Here is a 9,078-nt window from a genome sequence, read left to right as displayed (position 1 = left end):
AGCCATGCGCGTTTACAACCTGTTTTCTCTGTGGCACGCTCGGGCATCATGTTTTATCACCTTTTAATACATCATACACATAGGACTATTGTATTTACCATGTGTTATTGGCCATTTACTGGATTTGGTGTTCATCAATTGTAATGGCGAATGAAATCCGTGGTTTTGACACGGCACACAATACATGTACACTATGTGATCAAAAGTATCTGGATACCCCCAAAAACATACATTTCTCACATTCGGTAAATTGTGCTGCCACTTACTGCCAGGTGCTCCATATCAGAGACCTCAGTAGTCATTAGACATTGTGAGAGAGCAGAATGGGGCACACCACAGAACTTGCGGGCTTTGAACGTGATCAGGTGATTATGTGTCACTTGTGTCATACTTCCGTACGCAAGATTTCCACACTCCCAAACATCCATAGGTCTGCAGTTGCCAATGTGATGATGAATTGAAAATGTGAAGGGACATGTACAGCACAGAAGCATACCAGCCGACCTTGTCTGGTGACTGACAGAGACCACCGACAGTTGAAGAGGGTCATAATTTGTAATAGACAGACATCTATCCAGACCATCACACAGGAATTCCAAACCGCATCAGGATCCACTGCAAGTTCCATGACAGGCGGGAGATGAGAACTTGGATTTCATGGTTGAGCGGCTGCTCATAAGCCACACATCGCGTCGGTAAATGCCAAACGATGCCTCACTTGGTGTAAGGAGCATAAACATTGGACAATTGAACTGTAGGAAAACATTATATAGAGTGACAAATCACGGTACACAATGTGGCGATCCGATGGCAGGTGTTTGTATGGCGAAAGCCCGATGAACGTCAACTGTCAGTGTGTGTAGTGGCAGCAGTAAAATTCAGAGGCAGTGGTGTTACGGTGTGGTTGTGTTTTTCATGGAGGGTGCTTGCAGCCCTTGTTGTTTTGTGTAGCACTATCACAGCATAGGCCTACATGGATGATTTTAAGCACCTTCTTGCTTACCACTGCTGAAGAGCAACTCAGGGAATGGTGATTGCATCTTTGAACACAATCAAGCACCTGTTCATAATTCATGACCTTTGGTGGAGTGATTATATGACAACATCCCTGTAATGGACTGGCCTGCACAGAGTCCTCACCTGACTCCTATAGAACACCTTTGGGATGTTTTGGAATGCCAACTTCGTGCGAGGCCTCACCGACTGACATCGATAACTCTCCTCATTGCAGCACTCCATGAAGAATGGGCTGCCATTCCCCAAGAAACCTTCCAGCACCTGCCTGAATGTATGCCTGCGAAAATGGAAGCTGTCATCAAGGCTAAGGGTGGGCCAACACCATATTGAATTCCAGCATTACCAATGGAGGGCACCACAATCTTATAAGTCATTTTCAGCCAGGTGTCAGGATATTTTTGATCACATAGTGTATGTATGTAGCCCTGAATGCATCCTGGCAACAAAGAGGCCATAGTTCCCTAAGTGGTGTAGTGACAACTACCTTCTTGGACAATGATAAAGTCATTGGTGTGTAATGTACTGCCAAGTACTGTCATGGCTATACCAGTGGAACTGAAAATCACGAATGTTTGATTAATTTTAGTGGTTATAGTGGAGGGATGGAATCTGAAGGTGGTGTGAAGATATTTTACAAGTCAATGGAGAAATATGGTGTGATGTATATGTCTTACCTAGGAGATGGAGACTCAAAAGGGTACCAAATTTTGTGAATCCAAACCTAATGCTGACACAAAAACTGAAAAAAATTGAATTTGTTGGACATGCCCAGAAAAAAATGTTAGGTACAAGACTGAGGAACATAAATAGGAATTTGAAGGGAAAGAAATTAGCTAATGGTAAGTGCGTAAGTGGGCGCGGTTGGCTTACAGATGAAGAAATAGACAGGTTGTGTATTATTATGGACAAGCCATAAGACCAAATAAAAATGAACTTCAGGGAACGAAAAGGGCAATATGTGCTACCTTCTTTCATAAATCCTCCACAGATGGCAACTAATGTCATGCACTCTGCCCACCTGGCAGTGATTCATGGTGTGGCTACGAGAGGGCTGTTACTCAAGGTGAGACCTACAACCATAAACATTTGTTGCCATTTGCTATAATGGAAGTTAAAAAACCTATATATAGGGATCTTTGTGACACAAAATTATTAGAGAAATGTTTACATAGTAGGACTCAAAATCCAAATGAAAGTTTCAACAATTGTATGTGGGAATGGATACCAAAAACTGTTCTAGTAGGACTAAATACTTTGTGCTGGATGCTGTTCTATGTCTGAATGATGGTGCAGTGTCGAGGCTTAATGTTATGGAACTGATGGGAGTGCCTGATGGACTAAATTGCATAGAGCTCTAATAGCCAATGACCAAAGGAGATGCTTTGAAGCAGAAATATCAGTGTTGGAAACCGCCATAGAAGCAAGAATAAGAAGTAGTAGTGTGAAAAAGAGAAGAACAACAACACAGGAAACACGATGAATATGGACTTGGCATGCATTAGTGTCATACAAGTCTAATAGAAAAAGCAAGTTTTTACTTGACTTTACCGAAAGAAATTATTTCGTGTTCTGGTACACTTTGGCTAAAAATTATTAAAGACAGAGAGTTGAAATTTTGTATACTGCCTTAAACCATGCGTAACTAAAAAGTAGACTACTCTTGTGACTTCACATTGAAAATAAAATCCTTTTTTGAAGAAAAACCCCGAATTTATTTCCAAATTTTTTGGTAATCATACTTTGGTAATCATACTTAAAACTTCCACCCCCATGAACCATGGACCTTGCCGTTGGTGGGGAGGCTTGCGTGCCTCAGCGATACAGATGGCCGTACCGTAGGTGCAACCACAACGGAGGGGTATCTGTTGAGAGGCCAGACAAACATGTGGTTCCTGAAGAGGGGCAGCAGCCATTTCAGTAGTTGCAGGGGCAACAGTCTGGATGATTGACTGATCTGGCCTTGTAACATTAACCAAAACGGCCTTGCTGTGCTGGTACTGCGAACGGCTGAAAGCAAGGGGAAACTACAGTCGTAATTTTTGCCGAGGACATGCAGCTTTACTGTATGATTAAATGATGATGGCGTCCTCTTGGGTAAAATATTCCGGAGGTAAAATAGTCCCCCATTCGGATCTCCGGGCGGGGACTACTCAAGAGGACGTCGTTATCAGGAGAAAGAAAACTGGCGTTCTACGGATCGGAGCGTGGAATGTCAGATCCCTTAATCGGGCAGGTAGGTTAGAAAATTTAAAAAGGGAAATGGATAGGTTAAAGTTAGATATAGTGGGAATTAGTGAAGTTCGGTGGCAGGAGGAACAAGACTTTTGGTCAGGTGATTACAGGGTTATAAATACAGAATCAAATAGGGGTAATGCAGGAGTAGGTTTAATAATGAATAAAAAAATAGGAGTGCGGGTTAGCTACTACAAACAGCATAGTGAACGCATTATTGTGGCCAAGATATACACAAAGCCCATGCCTACTACAGTAGTACAAGTTTATATGCCAACTAGCTCTGCAGATGATGAAGAAATTGATGAAATGTATGACGAGATAAAAGAAATTATTCAGGTAGTGAAGGGAGACGAAAATTTAATAGTCATGGGTGACTGGAATTCGTCAGTAGGAAAAGGGAGAGAAGGAAACATAGTAGGTGAATATGGATTGGGGGGAAGAAATGAAAGAGGAAGCCGCCTTGTAGAATTTTGCACAGAGCATAACTTAATCATAGCTAACACTTGGTTCAAGAATCATAAAAGAAGGTTGTATACCTGGAAGAATCCTGGAGATGCTAAAAGGTATCAGATAGATTATATAATGGTAAGACAGAGATTTAGGAACCAGGTTTTAAATTGTAGGACATTTCCAGGGGCAGATGTGGATTCTGACCACAATCTATTGGTTATGAACTGCAGGTTGAAACTGAAGAAACTGCAAAAGAGTGGGAATTTAGGGAGATGGGACCTGGATAAACTGAAAGAACCAGAGGTTGTAGAGAGTTTCAGGGAGAGCATAAGGGAACAATTGACAGGAATGGGGGAAAGAAATACAGTAGAAGAAGAATGGGTAGCTCTGAGGGATGAAGTAGTGAAGGCAGCAGAGGATCAAGTAGGTAAAAAGACGAGGGCTAATAGAAATCCTTGGGTAACAGAAGAAATATTGAATTTAATTGATGAAAGGAGAAAATACAAAAATGCAGTAAATGAAGCAGGCAAAAGGGAATACAAACGTCTCAAAAATGAGATCGACAGGAAGTGCAAAATGGCTAAGCAGGGATGGCTAGAGGACAAATGTAAGGATGTAGAGGCTTGTCTCACTATGGGTAAGATAGATACTGCCTACAGGAAAATTAAAGAGACCTTTGGAGAGAAGAGAACCACTTGTATGAATATCAAGAGCTCAGATGGCAACCCAGTTCCAAGCAAAGAAGGGAAGGCAGAAAGGTGGAAGGAGTATATAGAGGGTTTATACAAGGGCGATGTACTTGAGGACAATATTATGGAAATGGAAGAGGATGTAGATGAAGATGAAATGGGAGATAAGATACTGCGTGAAGAGTTTGACAGAGCACTGAAAGACCTGAGTCGAAACAAGGCCCCGGGAGTAGACAACATTCCATTAGAACTACTGATGGCCTTGGGAGAGCCAGTCATGACAAAACTCTACCACCTGGTGAGCAAGATGTATGAGACAGGCGAAATACCCACAGACTTCAAGAAGAATATAATAATTCCAATCCCAAAGAAAGCAGGTGTTGACAGATGTGAAAATTACTGAACTATCAGTTTAATAAGTCACAGCTGCAAAATACCAACGCGAATTCTTTACAGACGAATGGAAAAACTGGTAGAAGCGGACCTCGGGGAAGATCAGTGTGGATTCCGTAGAAATGTTGGAACACGTGAGGCAATACTAACCTTACGACTTATCTTAGAAGAAAGATTAAGAAAAGGCAAACCTACGTTTCTAGCATTTGTAGACTTAGAGAAAGCTTTTGACAACGTTAACTGGAATATTCTCTTTCAAATTCTGAAGGTGGCAGGGGTAAAATACAGGGAGCGAAAGGCTATTTACAATTTGTACAGAAACCAGATGGCAGTTATAAGAGTCGAGGGGCATGAAAGGGAAGCAGTGGTTGGGAAAGGAGTGAGACAGGGTTGTAGCCTCTCCCCGATGTTATTCAATCTGTATATTGAGCAAGCAGTAAAGGAAACAAAAGAAAAATTCGGAGTAGGTATTAAAATTGATGGAGAAGAAGTAAAAACTTTGAGGTTCCCGATGACATTGTAATTCTGTCAGAGACAGCAAAAGACTTGGAAGAGCAGTTGAACGGAATGGACAGTGTCTTGAAAGGAGTATATAAGATGAATATCAACAAAAGCAAAACGAAGATAATGGAATGTAGTCAAATTAAATCGGGTGATGCTGAGGGGATTAGATTAGGAAATGAGACACTTAAAGTACTAAAGGAGTTTTGCTATTTAGGGAGTAAAATAACTGATGATGGTCGAAGTAGAGAGGATATAAAATGTAGACTGGCAATGGCAAGGAAATCGTTTCTGAAGAAGAGAAATTTGTTAACATCGAGTATAGATTTAAGCGTCAGGAAGTCGTTTCTGAAAGTATTGGTATGGGGTGTAGCCATGTATGGAAGTAAAACATGGACGATAACCAGTTTGGACAAGAAGAGAATTGAAGCTTTCGAAATGTGGTGCTACAGAAGAATGCTGAAGTTAAGGTGGGTAGGTCACGTAACTAATGAGGAGGTATTGAATAGGATTGGGGAGAAGAGAAGTTTGTGGTACAACTTGACTAGAAGAAGGGATCGGTTGGTAGAACATGTTTTGAGGCATCAAGGGATCACAAATTTAGCATTGGATGGCAGCGTGGAGGGTAAAAATCGTAGAGGGAGAGCAAGAGATGAATACACTAAGCAGATTCAAAAGGATGTAGGTTGCAGTAGGTACTGGGAGATGAAGAAGCTTGCACAGGATAGAGTAGCATGGAGAGCTGCATCAAACCAGTCTCAGGACTGAAGACCACAACAACTTAAAACTTGTACACAATTTATGACAGCACTTTCTTTCAGTAGTCTGCTTCAAAGATATTAGTGTAAAGATCTTACAAGGAAAAAGATAAAGTTTCTACTTTGTTTGTATTTTGAGTAATGTGTTCCTATGATGTACATAAATAATTATCATGGTTTATTTCACTTGCAACAGAAAAATACTATTAAAAAAAAGTGTGAGAGCTAAAGCTGTGGTTCATACATAAAAATGTTCCCAAAAGATGTCTTAAAAAGTGGTAAGCATTACATGGGTTTACCTTCTTTCATTGAGATACAGTGTTTAGAAAACTGACAATTTTTTCGAGGTTTTCCCTGGTATTCATAGACCAGTTCCCTGAAGTTAAATGCTAATAATTAGCATAATTTTGGAAGATTTTGAGGTTATATTCATTTCCCTTACCTGTCCTGTATCCATGATTGTTTATGTGATCGCAACTTATGTTTCAGCCTCACTTTTCTGCTGTGAAGCATAGGTTTGGTGTTGTGACGGCTGTGCACCATCATGTATTATTACATTATTAATTACTCATTTATTTTAGAGCCTGAAGTCTGATTGGCCGTTGTAAAGAAAGTCCAATTTTTTCCTGCCGTACAGTGCGATATATCTCTTAGAATTGTACTGCAGTTTCACATGGTAGCACATGATACAAAGTATTGCTCTCCACCAGCAAATTCTGCCTCTGTGTCCTCAACAGAAAGTCGAAAGTGGGGAATTTTATACCACCAGATCTTATTTGAAAAATATTCCATGACATTTTTTTTTCTCACTGCAGCTCTTGTAAGATGCCTGTCAGTAAGCAAATTAATAATCTACCTTAATTTAGCAAACTGCTGGATATTTTACACAGCCAGAACAGAACTGTCTCTCAGATGGAGAGTGCAGCTATTTATACAGACATCAAACTTTCCATAATATACAAACTGGTAAATACTAAATGAAACATTGGTGGTGCTTGGGTTTGAACTGGCAAACTGCAGCATGCCATCCAGCAACACTAATCACCATGTCACACTGTATCCACCACAGCTTGTGGCATTGCTTCCTTTGGTGGGAAAACATTGATCTGCCCTTTCAGAAGTTTTCTTTGGAGCCAACTATGGCATTCTGAATCTTGATATTGTGAATGGTCTTCTGTATAGCAGCGTTGGTGGGTTCTCACATTCCGGTCACGGTTTCACATCCACTAATGATGAGCATCAAAGTCACCCCTTGCATCGAAGCTTTTTGATCATCAAGCGGTTCACCTGTTTCATTTAACAATAAGTCCACACAGTCCATCTGCGCCTCAGTGCTGTAGTAGCATTTGATACAAAGGACGTGGACAATGTCTTTGCACCTTAGTGTTCTTGATGAAGGGTCATAATCTTCGACTTCATACGTTATGGTTGACATGTGACAAACAATAGAGTGCGTCCCAAAGTAGTGCTTTAGCAACTTTTCCAATAGTCCCACTTTCCGCATAGGTGTAAAAATCCATACCAAGTCTCATGGGCTGTATCTCAGTGCCTGGTGGTGCTTCGTGTTATAACACCTTTTTCCCGAGCGTCCAGGGTCCATTTGTGAGTCAACTATCTGCTTCTTTGGTCCTGGTGATGAAGTGTTTCATGTAGTAATCCACTGCATGTACCATAGTTCTTGGCAATATGCCATACATCCAATGATTGGAGAAATAAAATGGGTCATGTCTACTTCTGTTTGCTTCGTCCACCTATTTAGAGTGTAAAATGCAAGTTTGTTATTAAATTGATCATAATGGAATAATGATCAGGCCCCACAAGAGCCTTCAAGTGTTACAGTCTCATATCAGAGCGAGAGATATCGAACAGATGGAGATATCAAAGCTGAGTTTGTTCAGTAAGGTGACAGCACCATTGTGTGTGAAAGGTAGTTTAACAATATGAATTTTTGGTCTTCACTTAGCAATACAATAGTTGCACCATACCAGTCTGTTGCCTGGCAGCCTCATAATGTAACGTGATCATTAAGGTCACAGAACATTTCATGTCACACACAATTTGAAGGAAAAAAAAACTGACTTTGATACACAGGAAAGTGACATGTTTATAAAGGATCTGTCACAAGCTGAAGTGGTGATCACTGTGTAATCAGTACTGTTTACTGCTGGTCTGCTGAAGTTTCATGAGTGAATAGTGCAGGGTAGTCTAGAAATGTGTCCATGCAATCAATAGCATTTACGGATTGATGATATGCAAAACATGAGACAGGCTTTCGCTGTGATTTCTCACTCAGCTGTACACTCCATTGGAAGATTTCATGTTTCACTCACAGACTTGAAAATACAAATGCGTCTATCTCAAGTGAATGGTGTTTGTATACTAAGCCTTGTGCAGCCTCAGTAGTAATGCTTGAATATGGTTGCATATACGCAATATATGGGGTGCTATTTTATTTTGAGTAAGGCCAGTGGCCTTGCCACAGTGGTAACACCGGTTCCCGTCAGATCATCAATGTTAAGCGCTGTTGGGCTTGGCTAGCACTTGGATGGGTAACCACCTGGATCTGCTGAGCGCTGTTGGCAAGTGGGGTGCACTCAACCCTTGTTGAGAAGTAGTGGCTCCGGTCTCGAAAGCTGACAACAGCCGGGAGAGTGGTGGGCTGACCACATACCCTTCCATATCTGCTTCCAGTAACGCCAATCGGCTGAGAACAAGACGGCGGTCGGTCGGTACCGTTGGACCTTCCAAGGCTTGTTTGGACGACGAGAGAGAAATGCTGAATAGGACCTAAGGTTATTGTCCCTAATTTGCTACATACCTGGCTGATGATTTGTGGTAAGTTATTTTGTTTTCTGTGACATTTGTGAATACCATACGAGTTTGACAGTTAGAGGCATTGGTCAGTGCGATAGTGAATCTAAGGCCCAATTCACACAGATGTGACATAGCACGGATGTCTGGCGGGGATATGGTGCTATTACTCGCCACCTCCACATCAGAAAATGAAGTAGTGCACACAGATGTGGAGTGGCAGA

General features: G+C 41.3%; 1 pseudogene; it reads left to right on the top strand.

Moving 5' to 3' along the window:
* The first annotated feature begins 8,506 nt into the window (after positions 1-8,506).
* On the top strand, positions 8,507-8,625 carry LOC126261509 (5S ribosomal RNA; annotated as a pseudogene).
* Positions 8,626-9,078: the final 453 nt, after the last annotated feature.

Source organism: Schistocerca nitens, chromosome 5, assembly GCF_023898315.1.
Source record: "Schistocerca nitens isolate TAMUIC-IGC-003100 chromosome 5, iqSchNite1.1, whole genome shotgun sequence".
Lineage (NCBI taxonomy): Eukaryota > Metazoa > Arthropoda > Insecta > Orthoptera > Acrididae > Schistocerca > Schistocerca nitens.
This window is presented reverse-complemented; position numbering and strand designations above follow the sequence as displayed.